Raw genomic sequence first — 13622 nt, 5'->3', positions numbered from 1 at the left:
TCATGATGTCGATGTTAACCCGGCTAAATAACGAATGCATCAGCCCAAGCGACAGTGAGTGGTTGTGGTAGGCTGCATTGATTCAAACGATGGTTAAACGTATTAAATAGTAAAAGTTTTAAAAATAGTTTCAAAATGTTGTATAAAAAACAACGATTCCCTTTTCTATATTCCACCCGGACAAACGGAACACCTGTACCATGTAGCCCCCAAGCCAATGATGACACTCACCCGGCAGACCTGTTGGACTAGCAAGGGGAGTGGAATTAAAATAATTATGTTGGCGGGCAAATAAATTATTGGTAATATTAATGAACATTTATTCCACCGTGCCAAACATGATTGTGCACACGACACCCGGCCCGAATCAGCTAAAGCGTGGCGCGAGCAGGGAGATGGATAATGATGATGGAATAATTTAGTATATTTGGCCTTTTCATTTCATTGCTCGGTGTGAGGGAAACGAGGACGGTGATTCCACAACTACCTCATTGAAATTGCCACACGAGTCTTTCTGAATAGCTGGCCAAAACTATTTATGTGCCTTGTTTTGTTTTTCTACACCATGCGGAGGGCGACATGGGGGTTAGTTTTGCCCACCAATTAGGAGACATATCGCGTGTTTTTCAATGTTTTATGACTATTGATCATCGCTCGCTTGTTCTCCTGCAAACGGAATGGGTTTATAACCCGAAAGCGACGGTCCTCCCTGTACGGCCCTTCGAAAGCAAGTCAAAATCTCACTTAATCAGCGCTAAAACAATTCCAATTCAATCCCATCACAGTTGATGACACACTTCCCTGTTTTATTTGATACCAGCATACTGATGAGAATGAGGCCACTCCACTCCGGAGTTAGTGTAATAATTAATTAGATGCATTCCCGTCTGCTGAATGTTAGACTTCCAGCCACACACACGTTGATGAGCTAGTGCGTGGAAATTCCAACAGACACACAAACACGCCACACGTACGCACTACCGCCTGATGCGTATTACCGACATTAGTCACGGTGTCAGCCCAACAGCAACCCCCATCGGATGAGTTTTTGCAGAAATCAGACTGCTGCATACGTAGCTACATATTTGCAAAAACGTCAATTGCAGTGCACTCGAAACAGCGTAATATAATTAACCGATTCAATTCGATTAATTCAAATGTGGGTTCTGATTGCGAGCGGGGTGCGCTTTTCGCAAAAAGCTTAAAGTTTCTCAATTAAACCGAGGCGAAATTACAGCGTAATTGAAGTCGTTTTTATTAATCCCGTTAGAGCCAATTAGAGAAGTTTAAAAACATAGCGACAACTTAATGTTGCATATAATGTGCATTTGCCGTTTTACATCGTTCTGCATTTTAACGTTACTTCTTTACCACCCCACGGAATTTTTGGCCGCAACTGGGTCACCCCGAGAGGGTTGGTTGAGCCGAACGGTTAGAGTAACAAATCGCTAGAATGTTTGCAAAACCAAAATACGCTGTAATAATTCATTTCCCATGTCGAAAGTACGATTTGCGTTTTGGATTTGGCATTGGGAGAAAGAGAACAGAAAACAATACCAAACCCAACTCCCAACTCGGTGCGGCACATATTTTGGACACCTTATCGAGAACACCAAATAAACACAAATTGTGTATGATTTGCTACTTTTGGCTGTACAATCTTGATAATAACGTTGTTATTTCTCCGTCCGCCCGTCTGTCCGGTTGTCCGCACCGACGAAAGCAACAACAACAACAGCAAAAAATCCCACCGTTTGAGTTCTACCGGCTACGCCACACAACGCGAACGGGACAAACCAACCAACGGAGGAACCAACAACAGACAGCGAGCGCGCGCGCAGCAAACCAAAACACCAAAATCATTCATCAAGATGATGTATGAAGCAATTAAAAATTTAATCGTTTTACCCACGTTCCTTCACGGAGCACCGGGACGTTCTTACAGCAAACGGCCCGCCCATGTCCTTTTGTCAAGCCGTTAGTTTGCCAAACCGCCGCGCGCCGTGGCTCTCCATTAGACCGGTCACCGTACCTTCCGATGACCATTGTACGCGCGTGTGTGTGTGTGAGATAGAGAGAGAAACAGAGAGAGAGAGGAGCCCATCTGCAAGCTAAAAATCTAATTTCAAACTCGCAAGTGCAGTATGCACGCGGCAAGATGCAGCCGGGTTAAAAGAAACACAACCCGGCGTACTAGGGGCTGGGTGGGGGTAAATTTATTCAAAACAGTTTAAAACGACATGATTTATCTGGAAGCGCGGGGTGCTGTCGAGTAAAACCAACAGCAACTACACACACAACAACAAAAAACTCCATAAGCCTCACTGGTTTCGACCTCGACCCGTTTCGTTTTCGTTTGAAGAAACACAAATAGAGTCGGTCTGTTTGATTAGCGACCGCTTTTGCTCATTTGCTCACCCAGCAAACGAGCTGCATTACACACAAACACACAGACACGGATACAAAGGAAAACATTTTCCAAAAGTACGAGCGCCAGCAATGGATCCTTTCGGTTTGTCCATGTTACGGTCTGCCGTCCTCTCGCCGGGGACAAACGACCATTTAGAAAGGTGCGGCAAAAAGGAGCAAAAGCGATGCAAAAAAAACAACCTTATAAAAGCATGTGGTGCTTCTCTGTGTACGTACCTGTAAAATGGCAGACTTGCACAAAATCCAAACGAACTTTATGTAGCTTACGATTGCAATTATCCTGAAGGAGAATTAATGATGCCGTGTAGGAATTTAGCAGCAGCACCACCAATGGTAGGACGACGACGGTGTACACCGTGGGACCAACGAACGCCCGAGGTAAATGACACTTAAAACGGGAATGAATGTGTTGACAGGTCACTCTAGATGTCTCTGGCTGCTCTGGCTCCCCGTTGCCATGGTTACAGCAGCAAACGGTCCCATTGCATCTCGCCTAGCAAGGTACAAGGTTGTTTCAAGGGCTTCTTAGCATGAAAAAAGTAAGCTGCCCACCCTCTGGACGGGGCGCGCTGTCAAGGTACGCGGCGACTGCAACCCTACAGCTGGTCAGCAAAAGCCTTCCTGCGTTCTTCTGCATTCCGTGCGAGTTTCAGGCGAACGTCGAGCAAAAGCGTTGCCATCTCAAACAGGAAAAAGTGTACAACAGCACCACCACCAACGGAGAAAGTGGCGTTTACAGGATGCAATTCCTGTTTATTTGGTTTGCCATGTTTGCTCGTGCATGGGTGGCGGCGGCGGCGGCGGTGGCGGCCCCGAGGTTGGTTGGTGTTTAAAAAAGATACCATAAAACATCAACGCGAGGCCTCGTTTTTCCGTCTTCGTTCGGACGAGGTGGTTCGTCTCGTTCTTTTCGGAAGGCTCATTTTCACCAGAATCCGAAACCGCTCTACCGGTTTGTGCTTTGTGCGTCCCCGGCTTTGTTGCTTGGAAGAGATTAAACCTAACCGTGAAATTCCCCCGTCCTGCCCGCGCGATAAGCCTCAAGGAAGCTTAACAGTAATCAGTTAATGGAACGCGAAAACTTTACTCGCCCAGCAGCGTCAGTCGCTTGCCCGCCACAACCACGAGCCGTGGCTCCCGAAATGGCTTCCCCGAATTTTCAACCACCACCACCGCACCCCATCCGCCCAACTCCTGGCAGGCCTCTTTTGGTTTCACAATCCATCTTTCGGGGTTCCGCGGTACAGCACATCAAGAAACATTGCATATCAAATAAATGTTTGCCGAAAGAATGCATCCCGAAAACTGAAAAACAACAAACACGTGAAAAGTAAATGCGGTGTAACGAAAGAAAAAGGAACAAAAAAAACATGCAATACTTACCACCAACATGGAAGAAAGCGGATTCGTTCGTTCGTTTTCTTTCCTTGAGCAAACGCACATTCAAACGCAACACGTCCACAATCGCTTTTATGCTCATGTACTTGTCTTTTCCAACGCGCGCGCGATCTACACACTGCAAAAAATAGTCCGCCACCTTCGGGAACAGGGGTTTATTTTCACCACGTGCCATACACACGGGAGGATGATGCTACAAAAGAGATGAGTTTGCGGGTTCTCTCTCTACATGTGGGCAGTTAAAACGTCTTCCTTTCTTCCGTGCTTGGTTTACAGTACGTTCAGAATTCCTGAGCCGTTGCTGAAGAACAACACAATTGCTCACAATTTCCTGCATTCTGAATGCTTGCTTATGTATCCTCCCTTCTTCTGCTCTTCTTCTGTGTGGCTTACTGGCCTGATTGAAACTGTATTTGCAACGTAAACTTTATCGAGCTTTTAATTGGATCGTTCATTTGAAATTGTACTTGTGCTTTCTTCTTGTTAACACTTTCAATACCTTCGCGCTCTGGATTTTACAAGCGCAAGTGAAGCAATTTTAATCTTGACGCGCTATTTGAACCGTGTGATTGAGCCGGTTTTTTGAGTAAAATACCAGAAGAGACCGTTACAAAGTAAAAGCCCTTACTCTATGACTCACATTCTTTGCACTATTGATGGTTATTTTTCAACATTATTCTTTCTTTCCTTCAACCTGTCTGGTTGGTTTGTGTATGGATTTACTCCGGCCACATACACATCATACTGGACACACATACACATATGGCATCATACCCTACATGTGATAGAAAATTAATTTGTGCGTACGACCCCACTCCCTAAACTCGCCGCCGGAACCACCCTTATTTCCCGATGTGGCTTTTTTTGTGTGTGTTTTTGTCCTTCCCTTTTTTCCTTCCGCACACCACTTTGAGCTTAAGATTGACGCCAAAGAAGACGTGGCGTGGCGACTTGCGACTTGCGATAATAATAAGGTAGTTGTTATTAAACTTTATTAAACTTTCTTGATATATACTCCAAATATATGAACGATTGTATTTGCATAGGATTCAATTTTCGCTTCCAACCAGTGAAAGGGGTCACACCTCCTCTTTACCAACACTTCTTCTTCTTCTTCTTCTTGTCGAAGGGGTCTCCTTCTCTCAATCCACTTGCCGCAAGGGAGCAACAAGATCCAACAAACAAAGTTCGACACACTGGACACACACACACATTCTGTTCTTTGCTTTACCGTGCCTTTCCTAACGTCTTTCCTAACAAGCGGACCAGCGAACAGCTTGTACCGCTTCTCATTCTCCCTCGAACCCCGTTCGGTATGGTGGTCTGGGGTTACCGCTTAGATCAGAGTTTATGGAACAAGGGGAAAGGGGTAAGGAGGGGAGGAAGGGGGAGTGAGAGAGGAAGAGAATGCATAGTGCTGCTATAAATATGTAAGATTAACTTTTAACCATCATCATCATCATCATCATCATCAGTCAGGTGGAGAGGCAACGTCTAGGGACGAAACAGTGTGTTGTGCGAAGCGGCCAGCAGCTCTATCCACATCAGCTCCATTTCCCAGCTTCGTGAGAATGTGGAAAAATCGCAATCGCCATCGCTGACCACTTCGCAATAGATACATCACAATCGATTTTCCTCGGGGGTTTTTTTGTTTTGTTAAAGAGAGGGAGAAAGTGCGGCAAGGCAAAAGCACGCGCGTCAAATGAACTTTCTTCCCTGCAGAAAGCACGGTAGACCCCTGGCCCCCTTCCACAGAGGAGACGGGGCAGAGTAGTGCAAATCCGATCCCGATCCGATCCGTCGATCGATGGATGCCTGCCGGCGAGTGTGCGGGGGGAGGGGGGAAACTTGATGTATCCTATATCCGTCGCCGTCTGGCCTCTTGATTACTACTCCATTAGGCAAATTAATTTAACCCCGCTCGACCACCAGCACCACACCGCCGTCCCCAACAGGATGATGCCCCAAGCATTTCCGGTGCGATTGGTTAATTTGGGCATAGTTTATCACAACTTTCACCGTGGGACTGGAGGATTGCGTCTTGCGTCCGATAGGATGATGCATAAGTTTGCTATATTGCGGCCACCACCCACCGTCTCCTGCGAGAGAGCATGTTTATGTAGGGGGTAAGGGGAGGGTGACTACCGTGCCTCACGAAGATGAAGCGAGCGCGCTCTACCTACCATCGCTCTTCTCCGAACCCGGGGCAGGAGATATGTAACATTGATTTTAATTAGTGATTGAATAAAGAATCTCTTCTACTTCCTTCGCTTTCCGTTCTTCCACTTCACCGTAAACCACTGCGCAACCTTCTTTACATTTGGCAAAAGCTCGCTTAATCCCTTCTCTGATAGTTTCATTAATCTTCGACCAAACCCCCTCCGTCCTCTGGTGGGTCGGTTTCTCGCACCACACACACAACAGTAACATTCATAGGTAGGTTTTGTTTGTTTGTTTGTTAGTTGGTTTTAGCCCCCTAGCACTGGGCCAAACACTGGGTACACGAGGGGGGGAGGGGGGGGGAGTCACAAAACGATACACTCTACTCTTTGGCTACGATTCCGCTTCCGTTTAATCGATACGCGCGAAAGTTATGACCAGCATAACATGAATAAATGGTAATATTCTAACGTTAAATTTGTTTCTTCTTTGTCCGTGTTTCTTAACGCGCGCGTGTGTCACACATCTTAAGGGGATTTTTGCTGTTGTAAGGAATTGTTTTACTTTCTATTAGCTCTCATGAGAGAGAGAGAGCAGAAAAAGTACGATACGTTTGATTTTCACTCCACCCTAACCTGCTGCTTCTTACAACAACACTTACAATTGCAACGAGAGAGAGAGAGAGATAGAGAGAAAAAGTTCGCGTTCGAAAAAGGAGTTTTAATTGTAAAGGCAGAACATTTGCGGTTTGCATAGAGCGGGATTGTGACTGTGTACGGTTTAAACGGTTACTTGTCTGTTACTACTGTCTCTTGTTAAATGGTTAACCGGATGCTGCGCACGCAAGCTTTTGCCGTGCGTACAACAAACACGTTGCGCGTTCGTTCATTCATAACTGTCATATGTTGTTATGTTGCATTTGGGCCGGGAAATGGGACCTACCAGTTACTAAGCTAACATCTTCCTTCTATGCCCTTCTCTATGGCACCCTTTGCTCTCTTCTGCTAAAGGATATTCGATTTGTCAATTCCGCAATAAATATATACTCACCGCATGCGCGCACGCATTCTACTACACCGTCGCCGTTTGCGGCACACGCTACTAACTAGCCACCACAGTTCATCATCATCGTCGGCACTAGCTCAGCTTGTACTTCGATTCCGTTGTACGTTACGTTCCTCTTCCGATCCACGTGGCGGCTATCATAAGACAAAAGCTCTACTGTAGTAGTATATCTGAATACTGATGTAATCCTTCCGCACTGCTGTGCTCTCTGATAGTCGAATTTGAGTTTTTTTTTGTGTGTGTATATCACTCCATGCAGGATGCATGAACGCCGACCCGCCGTATTGTGTTTGACCGTGATTGATGATCGTCATAAAATGCATCTTCTGCTGCTGCTGCGTGCCATATATACTTTTAGTGCAACATGAAAGCCGCGATTTTGTACACAGCAATTACGATACCTTCGGTTGTTCGGCCGTTCAGGTGGACTCAATTGTAGTTCCCCGTGTACGAGGCGTGTGTAGAAGGATTGGGTGTGAAAAATAGCCATCAAACTACGAGGAACTCGCGGTCTGGACGGGTACGATATTGTTTCTGAAAGAAAGGAAGAAGAAATAAACATAAACCATCCAAATTAGTTTTTTGAAAATACACTATGCGTAGGGCGCGTATCACAAACGCATTTTATGTTGGTCAATCTGCTTTTCTAACTGACAACAACTCCGCACGAAAGTGTTATCTTAAATAGAATCACCCACGCAGGGAAAAACACCCGTGATCCTACCCATCTCGCGGGGTTCATTTTTTGTGTTTTTTTTTTGTCAATTGGAGAACTGAAAATTAAATATTTACTTTGCATAATTACTTCTCTGTTCGCTGCGCGTCATAATTACTCTGTTCGCTGCACGGCTGGGGCACAGGCAGTTAACAATTTCCCCACGCTCGGAAAATGACGAAATACTGCGCGTGATGTAATTAGCTTGGCCGGTGGAGTTTCTCAGATTTTCCAGCGATTTGAGGTAACGAAACGTTCGTACCTTTAAGCGCCACTGCATTATACCAAAAGGGGCTCGCCAAGGGATGTATCTTCGTTGGCCTAGCTACGATCTTATAATAAGGGATTTGCATAGAGGATTTCATAAGCAAGGAAATGGATTTTCTTTCAAATAGATACAATTATAACACTCATTCGTTTTACAATACACACATGTATTTCACACATCTCCCTGCTTTCTCCATCTCAGATCACCGCAAGAAAATATTTCCGTAGTGATAATATCACATCTTCTACCTCTGGTCAACCATAGAAGAGTAGCAGAGCTACTAAATTGAATCTTACTATTAAAGAGCAGCTATACTACTCAATTTGAAGCCTAAGACTTTGGCCTAAGTGTGGCTACTTCAGGAGTAGCTAATGTATGAGCAGCTAGGCTACTAAATGTATGTCCTTTCATTGGACGGTTGAAAATGGATGTTTTTTCAGAAAATATGAGTTTTAATTTGAAAGAAATTTAAGTGGTTGTTTTGTGGGTTTCAAAGTAGTTCGAATTACTTCAGTTCATGATGACTTTCATAAAAATAAATCTACTCTATTAGGCATACCAGCCTTAACTATCAGATTACCCTACGGGTCTTTGATGACATGTTCCGCAAAAATTTAGGGTATAGAAAATATTGAGAAATTTTAGTGGTTGTTTGAAGAGTGTGGACGGGACGTCCTTTACGTTCTATGTATCAGAGCAAGCATATTAATTAATTTTTTTGAAAGAAATTTAAGTGGTTGTAAAAAAAAACTCCCCAACTCTTAGATCAACATCCACGGCGGCGACATCGGGAAGAAGTGCGTCCACGCGTTGGTCGAAACGTCTCGACTGAAGGGCTGGGCATGCGCAGAAGCTAGCACACCCCTCGTCACACCACACCCATGTAAGCGAGCAGTGAGGATGTGAGGGTGTGTACAGCAAGCGCAAACCCAGCGGCATACCTCCGATGAGTGGAAAGATGCCTTAATATGGAATTCCTCCTTAATATTCCTTCAACAGCACTACAGCAGTCGATGAGATGAGGGATGATGATCCATGGGAAAGTGTTTGGTTGATGGTCCGATTGCAGATGCCACTAGCCGGCTGCATTTTCCCAACCGGGCCATCCCAGAAGTGAGGTTAGGACGAGCGCGTTCGCACAGGCCTTCCCGAGAGAAAGGTGCGTGTGTTGCCCAGTAGCACCAACGGCACTTTCTAGAAAAAATAATTAAAATACCAATATTAGGTCATTGTAGTACAGAAACGCATTTTAATCGTACGAATTCACAATACTCACTTCGTCAGAGGTCAGCTTCGAGACGTTTCCAATCGATGTGTCTCGTGTTCACCACGTGTCGGCGGGGCTGGTCCGCAGAATGCTATACGCCCATGATGACGCCATTTTGTGTGAGCCAACACAGGAAGCCACGCGTTGAAATTTCAGGCCGCTCAGCGCCTTGTGAGGTGGAAAATGGGCTTCGCTTTCCATTCCACGCGCGATTAATGCACAGAACAAGCACACGGTAAAGATCGTCCAGCGCTTTGCTCACCAACTACGGACAGAACGACGACCCGGATTCACACTGCACCACACCGTCGCCATCTTTCAACCGGCACACAGCAGCGGCAGCGACAGCAAAACCTACACGACCAGCCGCCACGATAGACACACGATTTCTGATACAATTCTGCGGAAATGACACCTCTTTTTGTACTGCACAGACAGGTACCACATTCTCTCACACACACTATCGCACTCTCACTACACATCTGCCCTTTCACGGCGACCCTCCAGTAGCAGGTACGATTGAAATTAGGGTAGGAAATGTACAAACGTGTAGACCCTTTCCATTAGCACCACATATTTTATTATCTTGTGAATTTTTAAACACTTTCAGCAGTGAAATGACTGGTAAAAATGTTCCACCTCGCTCGCTGTGTGCGTTATGCGGTAGTATGCGTGACATGTGCGCTGTCTCTCACACACACCATCTCGTTGCCGGTGTTTAACGGACGCCAACCGTTTGCCGCACTTTTCAATTTTGTGCACATTTTCACTTATTTTTCGATTCCTTTACCAGGGAATATCATAAAATAATGTCACTAAATGAACGCGATATTCATAAAAATACGTATTTGACTGAAGTAAACGCATAAGCTTTGTTTCTATCCTAGCAAAGAGCGATGCAATGTGTCGCTATCGTTCGTATTAAAATTAGACAAAATCATTAACAAAACAGGTTTAAACATTTTAATGAGTTACAAAATGAATACAGCATTACAAAAAAAAAACTATATTTTGCATTTATCGAATCAGAAAAGAAATTAAGATTTTTAAATTACGGTTTTTTTTGTAAAATATTCTATACTTCCAACGCAACATCGATTAAAATAGGCAGAAATTGCCATCATTTTCTCTACATCAACAACATTTTAATACGAAAATAATATTTACGGCAATAGAAAATGTGTTTTATCATTATTTGTCCAGCTTTAATAATACAAGCCCACCAAAATGCTTGCTGTTTGTATGAGTATGAGTGTGTGTGGTGTAGTCAGAGACAGCGACGAACACAGATCAATCGTTGCTCCGTAGTTCACGCACACTATCGCATACCGGCAATATCAGCTGAACTGCCCGTGCATGAAAGAGTAGGAAAGCATCTGTTGTTCAAGCAAGCGCAGAGCCTCACTCTTTTCAGGGTTACAGAGCAAAATTATTGAATGCTTACCAAATTATGGATTGTGTTATTCATTGGAATAAATTCACCACAACTAAAATACACATCTAACTGGCATAAATTAATTCCTTTTTCACTGCACTGCAATCAATGCAGCTTGGAATTTGCCGTCCTTCTCAAGCGTTTGTTTGCTTGACAAAATAATAGTGTTTTAAATTTTCTTTCGAATCCATGTGCTGACGCGAAGTGCCGGTGTACATGGTGTGCGTGATTTACGACAAGGCGATACAAAACGAATCACACACAAACGCAAACGGGCTGATACACACACACACACCTATACGCTTCACGCTACACGCGTTTACGCCAATGTTCCCCAGCGCACAGTTTGAACTACCAAATCGCCAAAAACCGGTTTTCACGAGCTCACCAACGCTCCAAATCAATGCGATTTTCCCTCGCTGGCGATCGTTTTTGTAAGTCGTTGTGATGGGTTTTCAGGGTTCGAGATAGCCGCCAAGCAGCTCGCGCAAGTGTGCGATTGAGTTGGTGGACAAATTTAAATGGCAAAAAATAAATACACTCCACCACTCCTCCATCTCTCCCTCATTGCCCAGTGGGAATTTTATATTGGCCGGTAATGATTTTTGAAGGACCACGTGACCACTCGATCGACTCAGAAACATGCCTGACACGAGGTCTAGGTTCAATCCTACAATGGACCGTCCCCCCGTACCAACGAGTTACTATCCGGCTGCGTGGTAATGAATTAAGTCTCGAAAGCCTGTATATGCCGGAATGTCCGCGTAGGACGTTACGCCAAATAGAAGATCATTGAAGGAATGCAGCTTGTAGCCGAGATAATTATGTTCTAGACATGCATACTCACAAACAATACGTCGATGGAATATTTTACACAATAAGTAATATTTGTTCATGCATTCCCTGAACCAATGAAATGATTGCTCTGTTATTAAACTATACGTTACTTGTATTAGCTGTAATATTGCCCTCTTACACATGAAATTATCCATAAAATTTCAGTTCATTCCAGCCTTTTCCAGAGCATTACATTCGCTCTTGCTGACGATGCAGTTGGAAATGGCCTAAGGTGAAAGGAATGCAATTTTACGACTTCTAGTCCCGGTTCTGGTACGCTTTATGTGGTTCGCAATTTGTACGAGGTACGGATAATATACTGCAGAACCGGCTGAAAGCGACACAAACGACGCGATTTCGAGGCAAAAGTTTGCCGCGTTCGATGGTCGTTCTGCATTTGGACAAATAGTTCTCGAGCACGTGTGCACGTGCATCGTTTCGGTAGGAAAGTTCATTGGTAGTGCTTTAAATTACCTGTACTACGTTACGTTACTGCAGCAATGTTCCACTCGACTAGGAAACAGTTGCCCGCCCATTGAGCACCGGCAAAAGCAGGTAGAATAGAAAGGATTTTCAAACGAACGTGGTCACAGTGATTGTGGAATTGAGTTCGTCCGAAAAAGTAACTGCCAAAGTGTGATTGCACATAAGAGTGCCTCTTATTCGATGCGAGCGGTTTTCTGGTACGATGTCGAGGGCAGATCGTGTGAGAATATGCTCATTTTAAATGCAAACTAGAGCCACCATGGTTAACAGTTTTACGCGTCATCAAAGCTTTAATTCAATATCAACCTAAAGTCAGACAACTTTCCTTACCAATGCAAAGCACGAGTATCTCGCATCGACCTAAAACGCTTTGAGAAATTATGCCAAATACCAAGGTACAGTCGAAACGAGAACATACGTTGAAACGTTTTACACCAAGCCCATAGAATTTCACTTTAAAGTTTCACCAAAAACTCAATTACCGACTGCAAACTCAGCATACATACAGCGCAAGAGGGTGCAAATGTGTTTACCTTTAGTTCTTGCTGCATTTCGTGGCATTTGCGCCGCTTGCTGGCGCGTTAGTTCTTCGGCCCTTCTTCATGGGCCGGGTCCCAGGCCCATCCACGGAACGGTTTACAAGCCATTACAAATTGCTTTACCTGGCGGGCAATATCCCTGTGTATGCGAAAATGTTGGGATGGGAGGTCGGCGACTGTGCTTTTGTGCTGAACCGTTGCCTTGAAGCATCTTTACAATGAAACTTCCCAGCAACGCAAATAACAGAAATGCGAATCACCTTTCTGCATACTTTGGGCTTTTGGTTTTACCACCCCGTAGGCAAACGGCAGGAATATGCTTAACTTCTTCTCGACTGTTCTTGACTTTCAAAAACAGCATTACCACCTGCCCCTTGCCAGTACCTGTCTTTGGGCGGGAGTCCTGCCACCAAGTTGAGTCCTTGTCTATCTTTGCCATGTCGTTGTCGTAAATAGTGTTAGCAAATGAGCAGAGCGACATGAAATTGCCCATAAAAACGCTGTTACACTCGTCGCATGCCATAAATAACAGGCAAAATATTTGAACGAACAGACTCATTGTTGTTTCGACGTGTGCAAGTCGTGCAAGAGGGCCAGGTTAGACGATGGTGGCCGCATCAAGGTGAGATTAAATTTTTCCTCTCCATTTCCAGTGGCAATTTAAATATTTTGATTTCGTTTACCCTAAACCCATCGGAACCTGTTTACCATCCTATTCTATGCTGTCCTGAAGCACTGTGGCCCTCCATCCTCCTACTGTTCTCGCTGGGTCGTGTCGCGCGCTTTCCCTGTTCGATAGTATAGCCCGAGATGGGGACGCGCAACGTAGCCGATAAGGTGTCACGTACTTTTTCCCGAAGGCCCACATTCTTCAGCAACCAAATAGTTGGGGACGACCCGAGCAGTGCGAGCAACGGCGATGCGATAGCCGTACGTGGTAGAAAGCGTGTAACCTTCCCTTCCGTAACTATGCTTTAAAAAGTTTTTGGTCTGGTTTATGTCGTTTAAATGAATGCTTTTGG

At 44.8% G+C, this 13622-nt stretch overlaps 1 protein-coding gene across 6 annotated transcripts in view; it reads right to left on the bottom strand.

The window, feature by feature from the left end:
* Nucleotides 1-3887: 3887 nt before the first annotated feature.
* LOC120908382 (ras-specific guanine nucleotide-releasing factor 2-like) overlaps nucleotides 3888-13622 on the bottom strand; it is a 53851-nt gene continuing 44116 nt past the window's right edge. For all 6 annotated transcript variants that reach the window (XM_040319314.1, XM_040319319.1, XM_040319320.1 and 3 more), the window contains one exon: nucleotides 3888-7587. The gene's annotated coding sequence lies outside the window, so the exon portion shown is untranslated. The remainder of the gene's footprint in view (nucleotides 7588-13622) is intronic.

The sequence above is a fragment of the Anopheles arabiensis genome, chromosome 2 (genome assembly GCF_016920715.1).
Source record: "Anopheles arabiensis isolate DONGOLA chromosome 2, AaraD3, whole genome shotgun sequence".
Lineage (NCBI taxonomy): Eukaryota > Metazoa > Arthropoda > Insecta > Diptera > Culicidae > Anopheles > Anopheles arabiensis.
The sequence above is the reverse complement of the archived record's forward strand: the minus strand, read 5'-3'. Positions and strand labels throughout refer to the sequence as shown.